Source organism: Mycteria americana, chromosome 3 (assembly GCF_035582795.1).
Source record: "Mycteria americana isolate JAX WOST 10 ecotype Jacksonville Zoo and Gardens chromosome 3, USCA_MyAme_1.0, whole genome shotgun sequence".
NCBI lineage: Eukaryota > Metazoa > Chordata > Aves > Ciconiiformes > Ciconiidae > Mycteria > Mycteria americana.
This window is the reverse complement of record NC_134367.1, coordinates 127644489-127669427: the sequence shown is the minus strand read 5'-3', so window position 1 is coordinate 127669427 and position 24939 is coordinate 127644489. Positions and strand designations below refer to the sequence as shown.

The window sequence follows — 24939 nt, the reverse complement described above, 5'->3', positions numbered from 1 at the left end:
AAAAGCCAGATGCACATATTGACTGTGATTAACAGAGCTTTTCCTTTGTTGCTCCTATGCACAAAATACCAAGTCAAAAAAACGTTTTCGGTTGATACCAGCCCAAAAAACAGATTGGGCTGGTATCGGTATCAACAGAGGACATCTCATCAAAATATAACACGTTCTATAAATCATATCCTGGGCAGCACCTTTGGGATGAGCAATATCTTTTTCCTCATTTTTTGGTTAACTGAGCACAGAAATCCCTGGTCAAGACTACTAAGCACTACAGAACAAGGCAGACCAGGTTGTAGATATACGATGATCTCTAACTCCTGGGTAGAGGTTTAGGGCAGGAGCTTTCACTCCAATTTTCTGTGGTTTACTTGGCTTAGGACAACTGACAAGGGTGATTCTTTTGTTGTTTTAGTGAAAACATTTGTGAAAAGACAGGTGAGTACGGCTACACATATCCTGGGCTACAAAATCCTATTCTGGCATGATATTATGAGAACAATGTGATGAGAACTGATGAGCTGCAGTACATAGGACCTGATATTAAAAAAAAACAACCACCTTGCCTCAAAAAGTTAAAGCTTTTGTCTTCTGGAAAGGATGCAATTGAAGAAGAGCACACAACTTCAGTGAGATGTTGTAACCTGGTATTAGCAAAATAAAATTCCCACGTAAAACCAAGCTACTATTCCAAGCAAAATATTGTATACTAACGGTAATTCTGTGAGAAACTTTCCTGTAATGGAGAGAATTACGGCAGCATGTACTGTGGCCACATCTCTATCTAGGATCTGCTCACAAGGAGCTTTGAGATGGAAGAAGAAAAGATTTGGCTACTGGTGAAAAGATTTCCTCCTTCTGCACTACAAACCAGACTGTAAGCCCAAACACAAAGTCACAGAAAGACAGTTTCCAATAATAAGCAAAATTACAACACATAATTATCTATATTACTCAGTGGCCAAAACCCTCATTTGTAATGAATCAACAGGTTCCCCAGAAGACGAATCTGTGCTGTGGTTCTTGCGATAGTTCATGTTCAGGAACTCTCCCTAAGGCACGAGCGGGGCAGGTCTGCCCCCCGCTGTCCTCCACGTCCCAGGACACCATCCTCCCACATCCCAGGCTGTATCGTACTTCTCCTTGGCATCATGCTACACAAACACACCCTCACAGGCCCCAACACACCTTTCACATTATGTTAAATGTTTTGCATTGAGGAACACATGTGCATTCTTACAAATATTTGTAAGAGCCTACAGGGGCCCAGAGGAGATGTGGACCCTATGGCATGCAACAGGAACACAGCCAGCCCACTTGAAAAGAAACTCGCCCTAAGCAATGCTTATTCTTAGATTAGCTGCAAACAAGATGAGTATCTTCATATCTGAAAAATACATATTTTGAGAAGTACACCTATTGCTAATGCTTTCCCAAGTGGCTCCCAGGTGTACCTAGGTTAGCAGTGGTATTAGAGAGAAGGTAAAAACAAACTCTGGCATGTGAGAGAGGTAACACCACTTCACTAAATTCCTCTCTTAATCCCTGATATTTAAGAGATCGCTTTAAACCCTGCAGCATGAGATTTTCAATTCATGACACATATGTTCTTTAATTGGGTTATTCCTATTATTCCTACCAGTGTACAGTGTCATATTCTCTCCAACAGGAGCTAAACAGCCGATGGAAGCAGCACAGGTGATTGGCAATTTTAAGCGATCCTTTCCCCTACCAGTCCCATTTCTCACTCTAATTTAATCAGCTTACTTCCCTGCCATTTTTCAGCCTGCTATATCATGCTCTACTCTCCAAGGCACGCTATAGCTAAGACTCACCTACACACTATGTTGCTGGCGTCTTAAATCACTGTTCTGGCTCCAGGGTAGCTATAGGAGTATCAGCATGTACCAACTATCCCTCATTAAAATTCAGCAGCGCCTGAGCAGAGGAATTGTGCAACCCCATTGTTCCTGCTGTGTGGTTGCAGGCATTCATATAATCTTATTATGACTTTTGGCTCGTTCGTGTGCATATTTACACTTTAATTTTCTGTGCTGCAGGTTCAAAGAAGAGCGTGTAAAATAATATTATATGGCTTTTGGTACTAGGAAAAGATTAAAAGTCTCCTGGAAAAAATACAAAGTCATCTGACAGCACTACGGTGTAGAATTAATGCTGGAGCATGCGTTATTTAAGAAAAAAATTTTGTGAACTGTTTCTGGGAAAATAATTTGGTTTTTGTTTTTGAAGAAAGCGTTGCCTCTGATAAGCTTCAGGTTAAGTAAAGGTTCTTATATTTTAAGCATGATATATATCAAAGTGAGGCCTTGGAGCCCTTTTCACAGACCAGATACCCATTGTGTTAGCCACCAGACAAATACAAAACAAAATTGCAGTGCCTACCTCGGGGATCTTAGAGTCCTGTTGTCTGTCTGCTGACATACACCACATTTCACCATGCTAGAAGAGATGTCAGGGACCTACACTGTATACATCAGCCCTCAAATATCAGTAATCCAGAAGAGCATAGTGGCAAAGCTAACTAAATTTGAAGGAAATACCGAGGCCTATTTCCCCATAAGCAATTTTGCATTAAGGGACTCAGCAGAAAGAGATGAAGGGAAAATGCTTCCCTGTTGGTTGTGACAGTTTCTCCGAAAGGATTTACATCGACAGCCTAGGGACAACTCAACATATTTGAAACTTTGCATAATGCCTACAAAACAATACAGATGAGCAAACCTCGGAAGATTACAAGGAAGCGTGCCTGCTAGTGATTCCCAGAAAAATGCTTTCATCGCACAAATATAGTTGAGGGAGAGATAAAAGGAAAAGGAAGGACTCACAGTGCGCTTGCAGCCCAGAAGGCCAACTGTATCCTGGGCTGCATCAAAAGAAGCATGGCCAGCAGGTCGAGGGAGGTGATTCTGCCCCTCTGCTCTGCTCTGGTGAGACCTCACCTGGAGTACTGTGTCCAGCTCTGGAGCCCTCAGCACAAGAAGGACATGGAGCTGTTGGAGCGGGTCCAGAGGAGGACCACAAAAATGATCCGAGGGCTGGAGCACCTCTCCTACGAGGACAGGCTGAGAGAGTTAGGGTTGTTCAGCCTGGAGAAGAGAAGGCTGCGGGGACACCGTATAGCAGCCTTCCAGTACTTAAAGGGGGCCTATAGGAAAGACGGGGACAGACTTTTTAGCAAGGCCTGTTGTGACAGGACAAGGAGCAATGGTTTTAAACTAAGGGAGGGCAGGTTTAGGCTGGATTTAAGAAAGAAGTTTTTTACAATGAGGGTGGTGAGGCACTGGAACAGGTTGCCCAGAGAGGTGGTGGAGGCCCCATCCCTGGAAACATTCAAGGTCAGGTTGGATGGGGCTCTGAGCAACCTATCTAGTTAAAGATGTCCCTGCTCTTGCAGGGGGGTTGGACTAGGTGACCTCTAAAGGTCCCTTCCAATCCAAAGCATTCTATGATTCTATGACTCAAAGGAATCCTGACCTGACAGGGAAAGAGATCACTCCATACCCAGCTGTGCTGAGTTAAGACACTGGCAACATCAGCAACAGGCTAAGGCATTAGCAACTTCAACAACGAAGAGGGTTTGGATTTGGATCCTCAGCATTATTAGTCACCTTCCCACTTCAGAAAATGTGGCCATGGCATCCTCCAGGTTTCATAACATGGACTGACTGACTTGTGCCTTTCTCCAGTTTTCCCTAATGAACCTCAAATCAAATGTGTATGCCTCAGCATTAGCTCAGGAGGAAGAGGCCCTGAGCTCTTTCCACTCTTATTTCTATAATATGCCTGTATTATTTACATGCACTTTTATTTACACAAATGTATTTACATTTCTATTCATATATATTTTATGAATATAATGCACATAGGGATTTAATGGCACAGACAGGAGAAGAGCCCAGAAATCCCCATCTATTTCTCAACTACAGGACTTTATTCACCCCACCCCTTGGCTTCTCTATGAGGACCTCCAACAGAGGCAACAGCTGAAGACAATTGCAGTGGTTTTCTTTGGACTATGAACATGAGGAATTCAGCAGACACCAATGCTAGAGGGATTCTGGACAGTGGGTTATACACCTGCCAGGAAGAACCAGCAGTTTTAGAAGGCTATCTCTGTTTTGGTTTTTTTTATCCTTCATTCCCCCACTTATAAAAGAAAAGTAGTCCATCAGATAATGTGGTCAGAGCAGAGGAATATTTAAGTCAGGTAAGAGGTGCTGTGCATCAACAGTGTAGTGGATGGTAGTAGAGAAACATCTGGCAGGAGGCTTGGCTCCAGCTCTGGGAAGCAGGACAGCCCCGCTCCATCCTCCCATCCCTCTCACGCACACGTGCGCAGCCCGCATGGCTTCTTTCCTGTTACCCCTTCCACCTTCTCCTTTTCGGTAACATGGGAGAAGTAAAGAGCAGCAGCAGCCATGAAGTTTCTCCTTTTTGTGGTTTAATGCTAAAGTGTGTGATCTCAGGCAAATTGAAAATATACTCTTTTTTTTTTTTTTTAGTCACAAGTTGGCAGGTACAACTTAAATGAGGCTGTTGCAGTGGAAGTGAAATAGACAGTCTAAAAGGGGTGGCTGGCATAGATGACTTAAACAGAAAACCTTGTGTTTACTGGTCCAGGATCAAGCAAACCTTGTCGGCCTAAATGCTTTCCTATATATATTAACCTAATTCATTACACAAAGTCCTTAACCATAGTAAGTGAAACATTACCAATGGGAAATCCATAAAAGTTGGAACTCACAGAGTGGAATGTTTTGATTTATTTTTGCCTCCCCTCTCCCAGGAGTCAATCAAAGAGTAAACAATATTTTACCTTTCCTCGAATTAATTATTTGTAAGCTTTTCCCCATCAGACTTCCCACTTGGTGCAGAATAACATACCTCCCCTCACGAAAAAAAGAATCTTTAAATTCCAGAGGAAACATCTTAGCACCTTTTGACTGGCCCAAAGAAAATAGTCCGTAACCCAGTAAAATCTTTATTAAGAATAATGGGCAAGGAAATGGCTAAAAAAGTAGTTTCTGAAAATCCAACAGCGGAACAAAACAGGAAAATGTCTGGATTTTGCATCTGTATTTTACAAACACCCACTTTCTAGTCAACTGTCTGCTTTCTCACCATATGAATTTTGGGCTTTACTTCATCACACTGATTAAACCTTTCAGGTTTCAGTGGCTGCTTTCAGGAAGAAAAATCTGGAGGTTGTTTACAGATAGAGAGGTATGACAAGGATGCTCTAAGTTAGTACAGAAGCTCCAAATAAAATCACTATTGAGAGAAATGGCAACTTGTTCATTAGTTCTAGCACTTCTGAAATTTTTGAGGCTTTTCTACATCATTTAAACCTGTGCAAATCACCAGTGTTCATATTGCACAAAGAAATTATCTCCTATCTTTTTTATATAGAGGAAAGTATAAATATAAGCATTGGCTTAAATAAGGTAATGTTTTTGTACAAGGACTTCAGAATCTAAAGTGTGACAGATAACCAGGCAGTCTGAATGTGCTTAAAATTAGAAAGATTTCAGCACAGCTAAAAGGTATCAAAGATATTTTTTGTTTCAGAATGTTTAAAATGGACACAATTTCTCTTTTGTCATTTCTCAGTACAGCTTTCTCAAATGAAAGCATCTGAGGGTATGTACCTTTTCTTTGAAATGTCATGCATTTTTTATCATGCTGAGTTTAAAAAAAAAAGTATTTTGAAAGACAATTTTTTAAAAAAATCCAAAATAAACAGTGATTTTTTCTGAAACACTTAGAGTTCGTTAAGATTTTTTTCCTAAGAAAAATGCCAATCATTTTCTTTCACATTCTATAAAATCTAGATCAGAGAAGCGCTCTTAGTGGGATGTGTAATCTAGTAGACAGGAGATGCAGAACTCCTGACTGGAAGCTGAAGCTCATTCTTGTTCAAGTAGGAAATACTTTTTTTTTTAAACAAATGAGAGTAAATTCTCCTGGGTGTTGTAATTCTATCATCACTTGGAATCTGAAATCAAGATTGGATGCCTTTCTAAAAGATGCGCTCATGGCTCAGTCACAGATTAATGTCATTGATAGTTCACGTACTTGGTAGGGAATAATATAAAAATAGCAAGGTCAAATTCTTTGGCTTGTTTTACACCACAGGTCAAAGTGGACAATCGTACTGGTCCCTGAGGAATTCTGAATTCATTGCCATCATCAACAACAGTAATAATTAACGTGTGCCTGTATTCTTTGATTTAAATCCTGTTTGCAAGCAGTGAAAGAGGACATGAATATCATCAGAGCAACAAGCTGCTTGAACCCTAAGTCAAGTCACAAGTGAGACTTCAGGAATTCTCCTGGCTCTCATCCTTTACTGTGGTGCAAAGCAATCAACATCAGTGTCAGTACCATAGGTAAGGTAAGAGTTTCTCTTTAAATAGATGTCAGGGATCTACCCTATATTTTACACACAGCAGGGGAGACATCTTTTTTCAGCTACATCTGCCAGGCTAGGTTCAGATATTCAGAAGTCTTTGGAAGACAGAAGATCATCCATCTAACAGGTCACAAGGGTAGGGATGTCAGAGACAGGCACAAAGGTTCCATAGGTGGATGTTTCTAACAACATACAATTCTGGCCAGTTCTCCACTGCGAACTAAAGCACAGGGCAGAGGTCCCAAATATCAGGAGTACAAGCAGTAATCAGTTCTGATACTTAAATAATACAACTGTATCAGGGCAGTCCTGAAAGTTGGCTTGCTAACCCTGCTGCAAGACAGAGCTATAAACTTGTGCTGCACAAAACCAGCTCACAACACTGTTCCAGGTGGATGAATCACCTTGACTGAGATTAGCCTGAGAAAAACTACACTTACAGGTTTGCTTTAACCACTGAAGGAGCTTGTTGTTTAGTACTAGGATGAGTAAGGCGTTGGCTGTGATTTATTGCTATCCTCCTCTAGAGAGAATGAAGATTTTTAAATAGTGGGTAGAGTAGTGGAGTGATAGGTGCTGAATCTTGTCTTTTTCCTTAGATTGGTTTTGTTTTTCCCACAGTTTCATGGACAAGGTGGGTCAGTCACAAGATCTTACAGAGCCAGTGTTTTAGTCTGGTAACACGTAAGTTAGCACATTGCCCACCTCCGCTGTGGAAGGCAGTAGGAATAACTGGGATCATGCTAAAACTGCATACAAAATCATGCCTATCATCCTATCATCCATTTCTTCAACAGCTGATTGAGGAGACGGCTGAGGGCTTTGCAATATCACCTTCTCGCTCATGCCAGCATCCCTAGCACTGGGCAGAAGGCAAGAGTGCTCCCCGTGGATATCAAAGAAGATGCATAGGTGCATCTTGCTTTGCATATTTCCTCTCTTGGATTTAAAGAAAGAATAAAAACCTTGCCAAGCCATTGCCCCATAAAATTTGTTGGCCACAAGAGCTGCTGTACTTAGCAGGAGATACGCCAAGTCAGCTGCAGGTGCAGAAAAGCCTCCCCTGCTTTCTGCTTCTGGCAGAAACAGGGATACATTGCGATGACAGTCTGTCCCCGCAGGACGTGCTTGCAGAGCTAAGCTCCTGCCTCATGTCTCCTCCAATGCTACGTGCCACCTGCCTGCGGTCTCCGAAGAAAGTGGCTCAGAAACTCTCTATGGTCTTTTCTGAATCAAGATTTTCTGACCAAATCTCTCTCCCAAAGTAAAACGTGGTTCCTGGTAAGACAAACTCTTTTGCGGCACATGACTTCCATCAGAGAAAAAAAACCAACCAGCACTTCATCGTTGGCAGCCTGGTCTAGATTCTGGGGGAGTCCTTTAAAATTTTAGGGGTTTTTGTTTGGCTTTCTTTTTTTCAATTAAAAGTCTTCCTTTTTCTAGTAAGGACAACAAAAGTCAGACTGGGATTATGAGAATCATATCTGAGATTACAGTCCTTCTTTTCCCCAAGACCAAAAATGTGGCAACAAATGTCCTTGGAGTTTGGAATTTTGGAAGTTTCGGTTCTTTTCGGAGTTTCTGGATTTTTGAAATTGCACACAGGACTATAAAATAACAAATTGAGTGGCAAGGCAAGGAGGAGAGAGGAAGGGAGCAAAAAAGCCAATAAAAGCTTTCAAACTCCTCCAGTTCTGGTTGCTGGAAATTGCGGCAGATGAGCTTTTCAGGTCAAGTGCACACCTCCAAGGTGGTCCCCACAGCTCCACCCCACCTGTGTCCCCTCTGATCCCTGCTAGCCCTTGGCTTCCCTCCCCAGCCCAAGTGGCCACTTCTTCCCTGCCCATGTTCCTCCTTTTAGGAAAGCACTTTTTTTTTTTTTTAGGTGAAGCTCATCCTTTAAAATCTAGTTTTGCCACATTAAAAACTGCTTGCATACACACACACATGCTCTGATGTTCCTTCTCTAACCATATCAACTGTGAGGTCTCTCCTACATTCACGACAGCTTTTGAACCTCTTAATCTGAGGACTAAATTTGCAAAGAGTTCCAGAAGGGTAAATCCTCTTGGCTCTGAAGAAACAACTAAGGGCTACACACATTTTTGGCAATGCAGAAATCACTCTAACGACCAGCTGCAGTTCTGAATTGGCCATTTGAGGGGAGGATAAAGACTTGGGTGGTGTTTAGTCTGGAGGAGAGGAAACTGAGGAATGAATGTGACAGAATCTTCCAATGCGTAGGGACTTTCAAGAAGAGAGGAATGATTGATTGTTCTTCATAGTCAGTGGGAGAGGAAAGAGGAGGAATCAGCATAATCTCTAGCAAAGACAACTTAGGTCAGATATTAGAAAAACATTTCAGCTACAGTGGTGAAATACTGGAACAGGCAACCTAGGAGTGTGGACTCTCCTTCACTGAAATTATGCAGACAAAGTTTAGATAAATACCACTTGAACAGGCAACCCAGAAATGTGGAATTTCCTTCACCGGAGTTTTAAAGAAAATGTTAAGACAAATGTCTGGTAGGTATGGCTTAGCTACACTTGATCCTGTTTCATCCAGCTCAACGACCTCCAAGGTTCCTTCCAGCTCTCCGTTTCTGCGACTCTGTGATTTATAGGGCAGCGGTAAATATTTGTATGACGGGTACACCCACACCTCACTGCATGAGGCATTGCACACACACACTGCAAAGGAGGCCCAAGGAGCTAAATGGAAGTGGGCATTGAAAAAGCAAACTGAAAACAAAAACGAAGACTTGCTCAAGTCTTTGCATATATAACAAATTAGCAGCAGACAGACAGGTATAATCTCCAGAATCTTATAACCCACAGTCCAGTCACCCAGCTATTGGGTCATTTCCCAACTGCTGGCTATAATGGACCATCCCTCATCAAAAACTGTATCAGAGCCCTGTTATATTTTTCCTCTCATTTTCCCTTTGCTTAATGAAAGGAAGAATAGCTGCTTGATAGCTAGAGTGCAATCAGTTGCATCCTGCTTGGCACGGCTGAAGTTGTATATTTGCATTTTAATATTTTTTCTATGCCAGACCTCCCTGTGCTACCATAAAAAACACAGCCTCTAATCCCCTATTAACTGTATTTAGCAAACCTCGAGTGTTTCCTCCATTTGCAATCTGGCTGGGCTTCAGCCCTGAAGCAAATTTCAGGTGGCTGTGGTCTAAACATTAACTCTGGTCTGGAGCGATTTGAATTACAAACCAAACAGACTGTAAATGGAATCCTAAAGTGCAGTCAGAGCTCAGTCTGGGAACCTGGCTTTGTTCTCCTGAGCCTGCAAACTTACTCTTGCACTGCTCCTCAGGCAGTCAAAAAATGGGTTGTTACTCACGGAGAGGAAGCGCAGGTGTTACATTAAAGGACTGCAAAGGGAGCCATTTGGTACCAACAATATAGATTTATTACTCATAAATTTTTAAAATTTCCTTGTGTTTTGTGATTAAAAACACATCATACTTTGATTTCCTAACCACCTCCTGTGTTTTGCTTCCAAATTTTTGACAGCCAGTTAATTATGAAGTTTTGAACTTATTTGCCAAAGTCTACTGCACATGCATTTTCTGTGTTGCAGCTAAGAAAGGTATTCAGCCACAAATATACCCCTTTTCTAAAACTGCAACAGTTAAGACATGATGCATGCTTTAATTATTCACGTCCTCCAACAATACAGAAGCATCATCTGTTATGCAGAAGGCATCAGAGTGCTTCTATCCTCATAAAAAAACAAGGACCAAATTTAAGCCCGTGTTAGTACTTCACTCACACTGAAGACTTAGAGGAAAACTACGGGAAGTGGAAAAGGCATGTGATTTTATCCACACAGCTGGCATTTTGTAGACCGCTTTTAATAGGAGGCAAGAGGTGATCAGCTAGACCTTTAAATAACTAGAGCTAAGAAAAGTTTTGAATAACAAACTAGAGTTATAATTATAGGCAACAAATCAGCTATTGTGCTTTCTTTGCAAGAAGGAAGCTGCTTATGCAATAAAATACAGTTGGGCACATTAGATGATCAATCACTGAACATCTAAGGACTCAGGAATGCATCGTAATCATTATGATAGTTACCAGTTTTATATTGCAGGCTGAACTCAATGGGACTTTTCATGTACTGGAAATCAGGCATGTGCTTCAATAGCTTCCTGAACCAGAGACTGATGTCAAAAAAGGATAAGTGTGTGTTGATACAAACTGCTGAACAATATTCTCAGCTACTGTCGTGGACAGGGGGGAGCATGAATTTACTAGTAGGCCCAAGGTGTCTTTGAAGTATTTGTTCTATTATGGGTTTATGTCACACACTAGTCATTCTGTCTTTTTATAGCACAGGAAATATTTTCTGCAGAAAATAGAGAAGAATATAATGGTCCTCTTTGAAGGATCCTCCCCTCTTCCCATCTCTGCTCTAATATTATACCCATATGCTGGCTGCTTTTGGACAACCATTTGTTTTTTCAAAGGCATCCTACAGCATTTAAGTAACTCTGCATCTGAAAGCTGCTAACCTTGAGGGATTTTCCACAGCTGCACGAGGCATGACTTAGAGCGATTGCTCTACAGATACTGCTCATGGCCAAAGTCAACAGAAAGTAGATACACATCTTTCAAGATAGACATAGGTAAAATGAAGCCTGTGTTCTGAAGCAACCCACACTGTAAGCAGATCTAATAAATAAATAAATCCTATTTGAACTACTTTGTTGATTAGCTTCCTCATACAAAGCACAGGCAGTGACTGACTTGCTCTTGTGGGCTTGGGACCAGAGCTTTCATCCAAAGCTTTTCTCCTTTGTGCCCTCAAAACAATTACACTAGTCTGCCACAATGGATGAAGACTCCTCCAAAACTGTTCTTCGTTAAATTTGACTGAAGACAGTTTTTATTTCACTATTTGAGGTAAGACTTACGTAAGCTAAATATTCAAGTTCTTAAGCTAACTTCCCAATGTGGGGGAAGGACAACATATGCGAGTATGGCCAGACATCACACAGGAGGGATGCAAATATTTATGAATATTTATTTGTGTTCCAAGCATTTCTTTCCCTCAATAGTCTTAATACCTTTTTTTGTTTGCTGTGAGCTGGCATTACTCCTTAGGATGTTTTATTTGTGGGAATATATGTGAAACACCTATTTCCATGCCATATGTGACTACAGATAAGGTATGTGTATATAAAACAACTACTGGTTATTTGCCATTTATTGTTCACTGCTCCTTCTATGTCAGATGGTTAATTTGATGTTGCATGGCTGGAAACGCTGCCGTGGTATAAAATTGGAAAACATGCTAGGTAATTACACTTCCTATCTGCAGGTCTCAAAACACTATCCAACAGGAAAGTAAGTCCTCACAACATTTCAGAGTCAGCAAACCAAGTCACAGCCCTGTGTCTTCAGGCAGATGAATGACAGGGTAGAGAACAGCCTCCTGCCTCCCAGCTCAGCACACTCAGTAAGGTGCACGCATGTCATCTCTCCAGCCTGTCTTGGTGAAGAGCCCACAGGGCAGCGCTCGGACTTAACCTGGCTGATTCCTGGTAAAATCAATGGGAAAGCTCATGGCAGTGAAGCTGAACACACCTGAAAACCCTCACTCTTAGCACACAAGAAATGGTCAATGTTGGTCCAAAATCCACATGTGGCTTCTCCTCACTTGCAAAAATATTCTGCAAGAGAGAAGTTTGTCTGTTCAACTGCATCTGGTAAGAACTGCCTAGAGGCTATAGCTCGAAAGGAAATTTTACATTTTCACATATGAAAGCAGAGGGGATAAAAAGACGACTATTCTGTACCCTTGTTTCTGTACCTCAGCAATGAAGGTTTGCTTAGGCAGCCAAGCTGAACGCCTTTGCACTCTACCCTGCGTAGGACAGCTGAGACTCAGGGTGTTTGGACAGGCCACACGGAGAAAGCCAGACCTGCTGGAAAACGATGTCCGTCTCCTGCAGAGCTGAGCAACATAGCACCATGGAAAACACGAGGTGTGAGGACATTTCCACAGTTGTGCCCCTCAACGAGGGCTAGGCACAACACAGCTCTGTACTTTCCCAAAGACCTTGGCCTGGCTACGTCTTTGACCTCCTCTAAGAGGCCAGGGCTGGAGCCTTTCTGGCCTGTGCTCTGTAAGAAAAAATTATTTCAGAAAAAGAAAACATAATTCAAGGTGGTGCTGTCAGACACAGTAATACTTATTTTTGCATGTTTAGTTCCAGCGAGTACAGCTCAGATGCAATGTACATTGTGAGTGAACAACAAACTAACAGTGGAAACCTGATTAATATATACTTATGTCAATCATACCCCTTTTTGCCATCCTGCTCGATGGCCCCTGTGGTTACTGGTACCAGCACATTCATCACTTCTATACTGAATCCCACCACCAAGGAGCCATGAACACAGTGGAAATACTTCTGTGCATGCTGCCCGGTGTTTCTGTTTCAGGCTAGCTTTCCTGTTGTACAATCAAGGTGTACGGTGATATTCAGAGGCATAACACTGCTTTTTTCTCCCTCCCTGTGGTTTCTGTGTTACAATTAATCTAATTTCTAGTGACCTGGCAAGAGAATGCTTTCCATGTAATTTGGCAACAACAGGTCGATGCGAAGCATTAGCTTCTACATGCCAAGAACTGGATTTTCTCAGCTTGGCTCCAGGTGCTAACAACAGGATGCAACGTGACCACCAACACCAAAGACTCAACAGTGAGAAGGTGTATTTTTAAACCATGGAAATAACAAGTTAAAGTAGGGTTTTCATTCTAGATTATTCCAGTTGTTTTAGGTCTTGGCATCACAGCTAATCTCTAGACCCATGCTGATTTTGCTATAATTCAAAATGTTTTATAATTATTTCATAATCCATTATCCAGGTACAATTATTTTTAGCTTTGTCCTGGGTGTGGATGAGGACAACTTTCAGTGAGAGGCCCCAGCTGCAACCAGAGACTCACAATACCAGGCACAGGATAAGATACAGCCCGTCCTCTGGCACCAGTGCAGGGACTTGGGGAAATTGCCTCTCTGCCCTCCATGCTGTGTTTCTAAAACATCATAAACTTATTACCTGAGCACAAACTGACAAAAAATCTCAGCCCAGACTTTTAATTTAGTTTCCCTTGCTTGATGAATTAAGGTATAAATAATATTTGCTGGAAACACATTCCCTAAATGCCCAATTCTTCATTCTTGGGACACGCACTTGAGAGGTTGTGTTTTATATTCATGTCCGAACATAATAGACTCCAAAATTGATTTCTTTTCTACAGCTGTGCAAAGCTTAGGGATTTCAGGTCACAGCAAGCTGTACAAATATTTCCTTCCGTTTCAGTCCACGGTGCTTTTGAATCCCCAAATTCTCTTCCCATTTCAGATTCAAACAAATACTGAAACTAATAAAAAGCCTTCAATCATACAGAAGTAAAACTAGCAAAGCTGAATTTTGCATCATTTACCTGCATCACCACTAAAGCAAAGCCCTAGGTTCACCTAAATATCTCTGGGAACCTTAACAAAGCAGGCAACACATTTAGCCAGTGTAACATTCAGCACCACCATGAATATTTGGGCAGGTAAAACATACCTTGGATTCCACTATGATCATTTTTATAAAATTCTTGTGTTATTTTTTCATCAAACTTTAAGGGAAGAACTCAAATAGATCTGAAGTACTTTTAGTGAGATATCCACAGACTTAAAATACAGTTTTATTTCCTTTATTTCATACCCAATTAACAACAACAAAAAAAGTATATCATAACTAGTTTGGGCTACCTGCATACAAAAAAATGTTATTGTGGGGGGAAAAAAAAAAACCACACACATTTTCATATCTGTGTTTTCCTTATATAAGAACATTGGCCTCCATGTACAGTGACTGTGAACCAGGAGAGATAACAAGACCCACCAGAGAAAAGTGAGAAAAGGGGAGGTAGATGAAGAGGCAAATTAACTGCAGTTTTCCTCCATACATACTTTTCTCTTCCACTCCCCAACTAGCCAAAATAGCTGAGCTGACGCAGGCTGTCAGTTAATGGCAATGCCCTATAACATATGGCTCCACTGACTTAAAGGGATATCTGTGTCCCAGAGGCTTTTCCCCAAAATCTCGCTCGTCATAGTGACAGCACCACATGGATGCCACTGGTTTCAGCACAGCATCAGCACATACTATGGTGCAGCATAAATTCCGTTGTCACTCAACATTCCAATTTATTGCGGTCAATATTACTTTCCTTTGACCTTTTTTTCCCCTCCCTAAAGGTAAGTCTTATTTAGAAAGGGGAAAATGCAAACCAGCTATGAATATAATAGGCTCCTACGTTGTTCTCCTGCCCCCTCCATTTTCCTTACACCCTCACACTCCTTTCCAGCCACATAATACATCCAAAGTATTATATAGGTGTCTACTTAGATCTAGTCAGAATTTCCAACTGACAGGTCTTATTTTCCAGCTGGAAAATCCTTCTGGTCTCAGTCATTTTTTCAAGGAAAACAAAAACTCTGTTGGGAAATTAAAATAAAATCCTGTTGGTTATGATCAGCTGGCTGTTCAGTGGAAAGAGATAAAAGCCTTCATGGAGCAGGCATGGAGCACTGGAAAGAGATAACACTACAGCCATTCAGATACTAACAGCCTTAAGGGGAGCTCTGCGGACTGCCCCAGTCCCCTCTGTAGCTACAGTTCAAGTTGCCTCTTAATAATGGCTTTGACTGTTTGCACCTGAGATTTTGCCATAGGCTTTATTGGCCTGCTTCTGCCATCCGTGAATGCGGCACGGTTCCCACCCAAACTGGTGGAAAGATGCTCTGCAACAGCACACAAAGCTCTGCAAAGATATGCATGGAAGCACTTCCAAAATGGGTGCCAAGACTGGAGGAGCAAGGTACAGCTTCAGCCTCCTCATCACACCCGGGGCTTTGCAAAGGGACCTGCCAGCTACAGAACAGCCCTGACCATTGGCTGGAGGAGAAGCTGAAAATGAGCCACAGAGAGAGTTTGGACTGGCAAAGGACAACACTTCTGCGTGACAAGGAAGAGCAGACTCACAGAGATTGTATTATTGTCCTGAAATACAGAATTTCATCTTCATGGTCTTCAATTGCTAATTAGGGCTCTGCTGTAAACCAGGTTGGTTGGGTTGGGTACAGAAGATATGAACTGCACATGAAAACCTCTCCCTATTCAAGCTGAAGTCCCTGGCAGCCTTTACATGCATTTCTACGGACCAGTGTCAATCCCACAGAGAGTCTTCTTGTGCTAAGACAACTTTGGCACAAACAGATGATGCACATCTTACAAGTAAGGCAAAAAAAAAAAGTCAGTGTGCCCAAGCCCAATATGATTTTCAGTCTTAATTTTGACGGCAAAGGTATTTTGTGATCAATTCTTTTCTACAAGGGTCCTCCATAGCACATACACTTTCCATAATGCTACAACTGGTTTAGTTACAGTTGTGGCCTCTTATTTTTAATCAGCATCACTACACTAGTATAGTCTGCAGCAGAGAGACAAATCTCTTTGCAAAGGGATCTCCCCTCCCTCACAGGAAACAGCTATTTCTGCAAAAATACTTTAAGGTGGAATAACTGAGCCTGGACCAAGGGGGGTGTCTGTTGTTATCTGTAGCATAAAAAGAGTACAGTATTTATGTATGAACAAGACCTAAAATTCTACTTTCTTTTTCATTAAAAACAAGAAAATAGGTCTTAAAAAAAAAAAAGATTACTTAGTTCATTTCAGTCCTTCAATTAAAGACTATAAATTGTTTTAAAGAAGTGAACTTGGCAGGTTTTACAGGATGTTGCCATCTGGGCAACAGACCTAGGGCTTTGGGCAACAGACCTAGGGCTTTGTATATTTACCATATTATGAAGAATTAAAATCTGCCTCGGTGTTGTAGCCACCCTGCTGCAGAAACAGAAAATGTGACCAGCATGGTGGGAGGGGTGTGTGGAAGAAAAGTAGTGCTTTGGATTTAAAAGGTTTTGGCACCACTTTCAAGGTCTGCGACAAATTTATAAAATTTGTTTTATTAACCACATTAATGGTGTTGCTGAGTGAACTATTGATTTATTTAGGTCCTCTCCAACAAATTTTCAAAGGTAAGTTCAGCTATGAAATACAATAAAACCTCAATAAATAAATTACTTGTGTCAGAAATGGGGGGGGGGGGACGACGACGGAAACAAGGAAGCTGTCATGGAACAGGTGCTGATGTTTAAAAAAAAATAAGATTAATTGCTACAAAACATTACCAAATAGAAAAGGAACCTTTAATTAATCTGGAAACTGGGCACACAAAATCTTGTGGAATGAGCACTGTGACCTAACAATTAAAATAATAATAATAATAATAAAAATTCTGTGATTCCAGGTGAACATTTATAGAATAGGATGCAATAACTGCAGTATAGGGACTCTTAAAACTCTTCAAGAGACCACCCTGATGCCCAGCCAGAAGTAGCAAAAGGCTGGTAAACCTGAAGGTCAGGACTTTACAATTAAACCACACCCATCAAAAAATCAGTATTCCTACCGTCACTTTTTCTATAGTACATATATTCTAGGAAATTTTAGGAACAGTAAGACTTGTGCTCCAGAAAAAACACCGAAGTATTCTGGGAAACTCTCACTTCCAAATATTTCCATATTGCACCCACATTCTTTTATGCTAAGAATATCAGTAAAACTCTATCATGGAAGCTGGTGGCCCTTCTCCTGCTGAGACAGTGGCTCTCCCTACCCTTCTGCACGTATGCACAGCCCTTCCCCAGAGGATTTACAGAGGCTACACCACTGCTCGGAAGCCAAGAGAGCCAAAAGCCCTGGCACCACAGGTGTCTGCCCACACACCTGCATGCTAGTCTGCTTGGTGACAGGTCCTGGCTCATGATACTTTGCAGTCTTCTGGACGACACCAACAGCGTGGGCCATTGACCACTTTCAATAAGCATTATGGACCAGAGCCGGTTTGGGTTTTTTTGATGGGGAAGAGAGTTAGTTACACAGACATGAGGATGGACTGCTGATGGACCACTTGCCTTCAAAGCCAGATGAGAGTCCTTGGCTCATTTTATTTTCTAGCGTGAACCTGGCAAGCACGGGACGAGAGAAACAAAAGATTATCTCCCATTCAGAGATGTGGAATGAAGGGACAAGAAGGCAGGTCCGTAGATATATTAAGCATGTAAAGGTATTTAAATGCTGTGAGAAGGAGATAAGACTTCTTCAAGGGTTTTCAGGAGTGTTTAGGTTTCTAAATCCTTCAGATTTGTATGTCAACTGGGACTCTAAATCACCTCTGAGGTGTCCAGAGAGTCACATATGCTTTACAAAAACTCTGGTCTGGAGTGATTGCCCTAAGTTATACCAGGAGTCCACGTGAGAACCAGGAATGAATCCAGCTCTCCCAAAGCCCAGCATAATCCCTAAAACTAGTTTACCTACTCCTAAAGACTATGTCCTCCTTCCTACCCTGACTTCAGCACAGAAACACTTCAAAGGTCTGGAGCTCTTTGTGGCTCCCTGCTGGAAACCCCCCCACACCTGATGCTTCCTGGTTCGACACCAGCAGAGGCAACGTCAAATGTTAGCACACATCAGGACTGTAATATGGTCTGTTTGCTCCCTTCAGACTTCTCAGATAGAATTCTTATTATCCTGCCTCAACCCACAGAAGCTTTGCCTTCACCTGTGCTGGCACCAGGATTTCACCATTTCTGTTTTACCCCCAAACCAAAGGCTTTACCTCTGGGAATTAAAAAAAAAAAAAAAAAAAAAAAAAAAACAAACAAAAAAAACCAAGAACAAACCAAGAGTAGAACAGCAGCAGCCACCAAAAACTTGGACATTACACAACCCATGGAGAGGGGTCTGGCAGAAACAACTAGTGTTAACTGCAGGATTGCAGAGGGGCTACTTAACAGGAGCTACTTAGCCTGGCACTTAGAAATAGCACAGAGCTATTTTTGCACAGACGCTGGAAAAATGTATTTGCCAATTAAAATAATCCAAGCAGGTCCCTTATGTGCGAGCAGAGAAGCAGAGCTGAGGAAAACAGCATCTAACATCTTCCACAGAGAATCACAAAAACAGAAAGTATTCCTGACATTTGGGATACTCAGGGTGAAATTCCCTCCCTGCTGAAGTCAACACCAAAATGCCCATTGAGTCGAAAAAGGCCAGGATTTCACTTTCAGATTCCACAAATAGTCTTAGCCTCCTTTGGCTCAGGATGAAGGACTGGGACAGCCAAGTAGGCAGCACAATCCGTTCCTGAATAAGAAGAATAGGCCAAATTCAACAATACTGCAAGCCCTGCAAGACTTGCTTACATCAGGCCTGGACCAAACCCAACGCCTTGTCTTGCTCTGCAGTGTTGAGCAACAGCTGCTCTTGGATTTGTGATCCTCATTCACAGCAGTGCTGCTGCAAATCCAGAGCAAGAAGAACAATCTTCCTAGATGGCATTTATTCCAGGGGCACAGAGTTGCTGGGACACCAGATCAAGAGGGCATTTTAGGCTTGGAAGACAAGAGAATTGATTGGAAATCCTGTACTAAAGCAAAATCTTGATCAAGATACTATTTTTCCATAAACGAGTGCTAGGATGTTTTCCATGGGAGCTGTGTTTCCTCTAGGGAATTGAAAATATTGCCTCTGCTGTCATCATTCTCTGGTGGTCTATTTAATGAGGTGCTTTTGCAGATGACATCCTAAAGTGCGCTGTTCCCATGGTGCTGAACCACCGTCTGGGTCACTGTTCCCCAGGATGCTGACTCACTTCCTCTGCCACTATCATCCTGCATGCTATCGCACTGGGTCATGCAAATGCCAGAATGTCTTACTGTAAGAGCAGCCTCCGCTGGTACGTGTCCGATATCACTCAATACACCAAGCAACCAAGAACGTGCACCATAGTCCCCAGTTGTTTTATCTTCCCAGCATACTAAAGCATAGGAAAACATGCTCCACACAAACCCTGCTGCAAGAAATAAACACCCATTGTGGGGGGAAAAAAAAAAAAAAAAAATAAAAAATCACTTGAGATAGATTTCATGCAACTCTGCCAACAGACCCACAGACATTAGAGGACTCTCCAGGAACTCCGCCACAAAAATTCGTCTGCAGTCAGAGACTCCTGGTCAGAATTTGCTCAGATCAATGTGCAGCTGGCTTAATACCACCGAGTCTATGGGCTTTCTTCAGATTTGTGGCTATGTTTGGGATTAGACTCTGGATTGACCTCCCTAACTCAACTAGAAGTGAAGTGGAAATGGTCTTGGCCATACCAGAGATCAAACATTAGCTGGACACCATAAAACCATATCAGAATGACAGGTACAGCTAAAATTATTGCAGATTAAGAAAAGGTTGGTGGGAAAAGAGTTAGATGAAAAAGTGAATTAAATGTCCAGGAAAGTTTTCTAAATTCTCTCTCTTGGAAAAGAACTAATATTCAAATTCTTGGATAGTATTTACTCTGCAGAGCAGTGCATGAACAATGGGATCAGATAAAAATAGGCAGGCACATTTTGGTTATGTTTTAATAACATAATACTCCTGAAATAACTCTCACACATTAACAGAAAACCTTCTGGCTATGGTGGTGTTATTTTAACCTACATCGTGCAGACAAAAGACGCTGAAGATTTTTTTTCTACTATGAGATAAAAGCAAATGAGATAAAAATACTTGACACTTTTTTTTCTCCCTTTTCTTTAGGGACCATCCGAGATTATTTGTGTGCTGGACAAAGGGATGCCAGCACTGACACTTACTACACTGGTATTTTTCCATAATACTTGGAATGTCAACAAGAAGGACAGTCTTGTGAAATGTGATTTTATTTCCCAGCTTGGCAGCAGCATCCCTGTCCCAGACATGGACTGTACTCCCAGCTCCGCTCCCATCCCAAGGCTCTGTCTCATGCTTCTGTTCTCTCTATATGATCTATTCTGACTGCATGTTTGTGAAGCAGATCTGGATGTCACAGAGTACACTATGGAATCCTCATTTTCAGACAAAACCTCTGACTCCTGCTGGAAAATGGGTCAAAATGATCACAAATAGCAAGCATCAAAGTAAAACATTAGAGATATCCCAAATTCCCAAGCATTTAGCAACACAAGTCCAGCTTCATTTTGGAAAACCAAGACAGCAACGTTTGTTCTTTGTTTGAAAGCAGCAACAAGGGTGGTGTAGTCAAGTTTGTATCATGAAAAGAGCTTACAGAATTCAGTATCTTTCAAAAATGATCTGCTAATGCTAAGGAAGAGAAACACAACCAAATTCACCAAAAACATCTTTCTAAAGATCAGCTGTGCTTGCTTATTCAACACCTTCATTTCATACACTGACTACAAACTTGTCTTGTGTTGTTTCTCAGCCTGGCCAAAACTGGAGGTACGGGCAGACTGAAATGAGCTATAGGTGTTATGGCAGGGTAACAATATGATGCCTTAGTCCAGCATAATCCAAATTCAGGCCATTGCTAGGGATGGAGAGGAAGGTTTAGGAAACCCTTTCCTTTCCCTAATAGCTACCCTTAGCTGCAACACTTCCTATAACAAATAGTTAAGGAGATCCATTTCTGTCCCTTCGGACCCGTCACCTGCTCTAGCTCAGCAACACAGCTGTGAGACCTCATTTAGCGGTCTCCATCAACAAGCCACACCGCGAAGACCCACATCAAAGACATCCTGCTCCTGCCATGCTCCACAGAGCCTTCCCAAAAGACATCCTGCCACTCCCGGGAGGTCTGGAGAGCACTGCACATCGGTACGAGCTGGAGGGCAAGCAGGAGGCTCTGCCCAGGAGCCTCCCAGCTGGCTTTGAGGTTTTGCTGTGCTTCAGATAAGCATTCAGCCTTTCAGGTGCTTATAATAACCAGAATTGAACCTCCAAAACCTTTTGAGGTTCACCCATCTCTACACATAACCATATATAAACAGTGCATAGAAACCTGCCAATGTTAACAGCGAGCACACAGGACTTGACTTGCTGCAAACATTGGTTAACATTTCCTTTCTTAGCCACTGAGGAAACCCACAGTGACTGGTATTCAGGAAAAGGTCTCCTCTTTGGAATAATTAATTCATGCAGTTCCGTAATATTGTTGTTCAGGTTCCAATCGCACCCTTTTACTTTATTTTATCTTAACTAACAGAGCTAAAATATAAACACCAGCTACCTGTACCTCCAAATAGAAGAGTACAGAAAGTCAATAGTTTAAACTTCTTTTCTGACCATGAAAATTAGTATGTGCTTTTATTGCCAGTTTTAGCAAAAAAATCCAAACAGGAGTTTTAAAAATACATTATGTTTAATTTCAAAATACATTGTTTGCTAAACACATACAATTCTGTTTCTGCCAACTGGTCTATTATAAGGATAATCCACACATGCCTTTTTGGTTGCCCTGGGGGAAAAAAAAAAACCCACCACACAAAAAGCCAAAAAAACCCCCACGAAACACTTCTGAATCTGTGGGTGGCTTCTCACCAGTGATGGAGACACGTCAGTGCTCACAGGCACAGGAATAGTTGCCCTCTTGCAAGTGTGGTGGGTTCTGTTTTTCCAGCCTCGGCCTTTGGGTCCAAGAGTTCCTGAGGATTTTCCATCCTGACTTTTGATTCAAATGAAGTCCAGATGGTACCACTCAGAGTCAGCATTATCTGGAGACTTTTCAGTGGCTGGTAGAGCTAAAAAGGTTTTGAGGTTAGGAGGGGTCAATCTGATATCCTGCAAAACAGAGGAGCTCACCCCACCATTCCTGCATCAAACCCATACCAGACAGCTGAGCCACAGAAGACCTTTAAAAATACATCCTATCTTGTTTTAAAGACCATCAGTGCAGCTGAAATAAATAGACGCAGAATACTTAAAGGATTCAGCAAACTAAGTCTGCACTGTCTGGTATCAATATTACAAGACTGGTTCTACTATGCAGCCCTGTTCTGCAGGTCAGGGTTGGTCCCTCTCTTCGTGCCTCCCTAAGATTCAAGTGCACGAGGGAGGCAGAAAAAAAAATTATGGGAAGAAAATGTTGAAGCTGTTTCTGTTCCTTAAAGGTTAAAACCAGAAATAAATCCCAGTTTCTGAAAGTATGTATGCTTCATTTTTATTTTCCCCACTTTTTTTCCTTTTCTCAGCTCAAGCAAATACTGTTCTTGTCCTTCCCCTCTTTTTCAGCTCTATTCTTCAGGGACTTTTCCTTTAACTATTTCAAACAGCTCTGGAGTTTTTGAAAGTCTGACAGTACTTAAAACTACAAAATTCCTTTTGTGTTTTGTACTTGCCTCTTTCACTTTTGCAAATCTTGGTAAATTTTGAAAACCTGGACCCCAGGTGCCCACCAAAGCCACCTTATCACTCCCCTTCCTCAACCAGACAGGGGGGAGAGAATACAATGAAAGGCTCGTGGGTCGAGATAAGGACAGGGAGAGATCATTCACCAATTACTGTCATGGGCAAAAACAGACTCGGCTTGGGGAAAATTAATTTAATTTATTACCAGTCAAATCAGAGTAAGGGTAATGAGAAATAAAAACTAAACCTTAAAACACCTTCCCCCCACCCCTCCCTTCTTCCCGGGCCCAACTTCACTCCCGATTTCTCTACCTCCTCCCCACCAGCGGCGCAGGGGGACGGGGAATGGGGGTTGCGGTCAGTTCATCACACGTTGTCTCTGCCGCTCCTTCCTCCTCAGGGGGAGGACTCCTCACTCCTCACACTCTTCCCCTGCTCCAGCGTGGGGTCCCTCCCACAGGAGACACTTCTCCACAAACTTCTCCAACATGAGTCCTTCCCACAGCTACAGTTCTTCATGAACTGCTCCAGCGTGGGTCCCTTCCACAGGGTGCAGTCCTTCAGGAACAGACTGCTCCAGCGTGGGTCCCCCACGGGTTCACAAGTCCTGCCAGCAAAGCTGCTCCAGCGTGGGCTCCTCTCTCTCCATGGGTCCACAGGGCCTGCCAGGAGCCTGCTCCAGCATGGGCTTCCCATGGGGTCACAGCTGCCTCTGGGCATTTACCTGCTCTGGCGTGGGGTCCTCCATGGGCTGCAGGTGGAGATCTGCTCCACCATGGACCTCCATGGGCTGCAGGGGACAGCCTGCCTCACCACGGTCTTCACCAGGGGCTGCAGGGGAATCTCTGCTCTGGCGCCTGGAGCACCTCCTCCCCCTCCTTCTTCACTGACCTCGGTGTCTGCAGAGCTGTTCCTCTCACATATTCTCACTCCTCTCTCCGGCTGCAATTGCTGTTGCGCAGCAACTTTTTCCCCTTCTTAAGTATGTTATCGCAGAGGCGCTACCACCGTCACCAATTGGCCCTGCCTTGGCCAGCAGTGGGTCCGTCTTGGAGCCGGCTGGCATTGGCTCTATCAGACATAGGGGAAGCTTCTAGCAGCTTCTCACAGAAGCCACCCCTGAGGTCCTCCCGCTACCAAAACCTTGCCATCAAACCCAATATAGTTATAGAATGACAAAATTAAAAATGGCATGTGATACCACCCTCCATATGGAAACGGGAATATCAGAATCACCTAAGCTGATACAGTGCATTCGCAACACCAAGATCTCTTTCCCTCAACATAAGCAAACTCCATCAGCAAAGGGGAAATATGTATTATTTCCTTTTCCTTTGGTAAGCACCCTACTTAGCTTAAGCTATTGTAAACCACAGAACATTGTACTGCTTTATTCACAAATGGTTTCAGCAAATTCAACAGAAGTCACAGAGAAGACCAGGAAAACCAGATAGACTGCTCACTAGATGCTGCGGGCCACCAGCCTGGATAAATAAACAAAGTCTGATCCAGTTATCATAGTAATGGCTCTAGACAAGGTACCAGAAAACTTTGGTACCCCAGTGGTTGACCCAAGGTATTCCCAGAAGCACCAGCTCTGTGCCTGGAGGGAGGGACCACATTTTCTGAGATGAGAAGTTGCAGATTCTGCACTATGAGCACCCAAGCTCCACAGCTCAGATGTGTGCTCACTATCAGCTCCATCAAAAGTTTTTTAAAGTCAAAGAGACTTCAGTGGGCTTTGAATTAGTCTAATTTCAAAGACCTACCTTTAATACCTGCCCTGATTAGTCACATGCTACTGAACAACCACTATTCCAAGACTTCATTCTTCCCATTTATACGGGCCCCTGTTTTCCATAAACCAGCCACGGCTAACCTTTTTGCTGATCTGCTTTGGCTGTAGTGAGTTCATATGAAAAACTGGGCTCTCTCCTGTCTCTGGAGACTATGGCTTCAAATCAGCCTGGTACGCAAGTAGGTGCTAAACTTTCAAGGCAAGGATAATCTTTCTGAAGTCATCCATTCAATCAAACTATTTACACGAAGAAATTTAAACACGTTCTAAATACCGCGTGAAATCACAGCCTGAGAGGTATACCTCCAGGCACAGTTCCCTTTAGCTATATTCATTTGGCTATAAATCAGAGAGCACAAGAGCCTGACCAGTTATT

At 42.5% G+C, this 24939-nt stretch overlaps 1 long non-coding RNA gene across 1 annotated transcript in view; it reads right to left on the bottom strand.

The window, feature by feature from the left end:
- LOC142407434 (uncharacterized) overlaps positions 1-22153 on the bottom strand; it is a 180172-nt gene extending 158019 nt beyond the window's left edge. The window contains exon 1 of the long non-coding RNA XR_012774944.1: positions 21959-22153. This is a non-coding gene — a long non-coding RNA (uncharacterized LOC142407434). The remainder of the gene's footprint in view (positions 1-21958) is intronic.
- Between the last annotated feature and the right edge of the window lie 2786 nt (positions 22154-24939).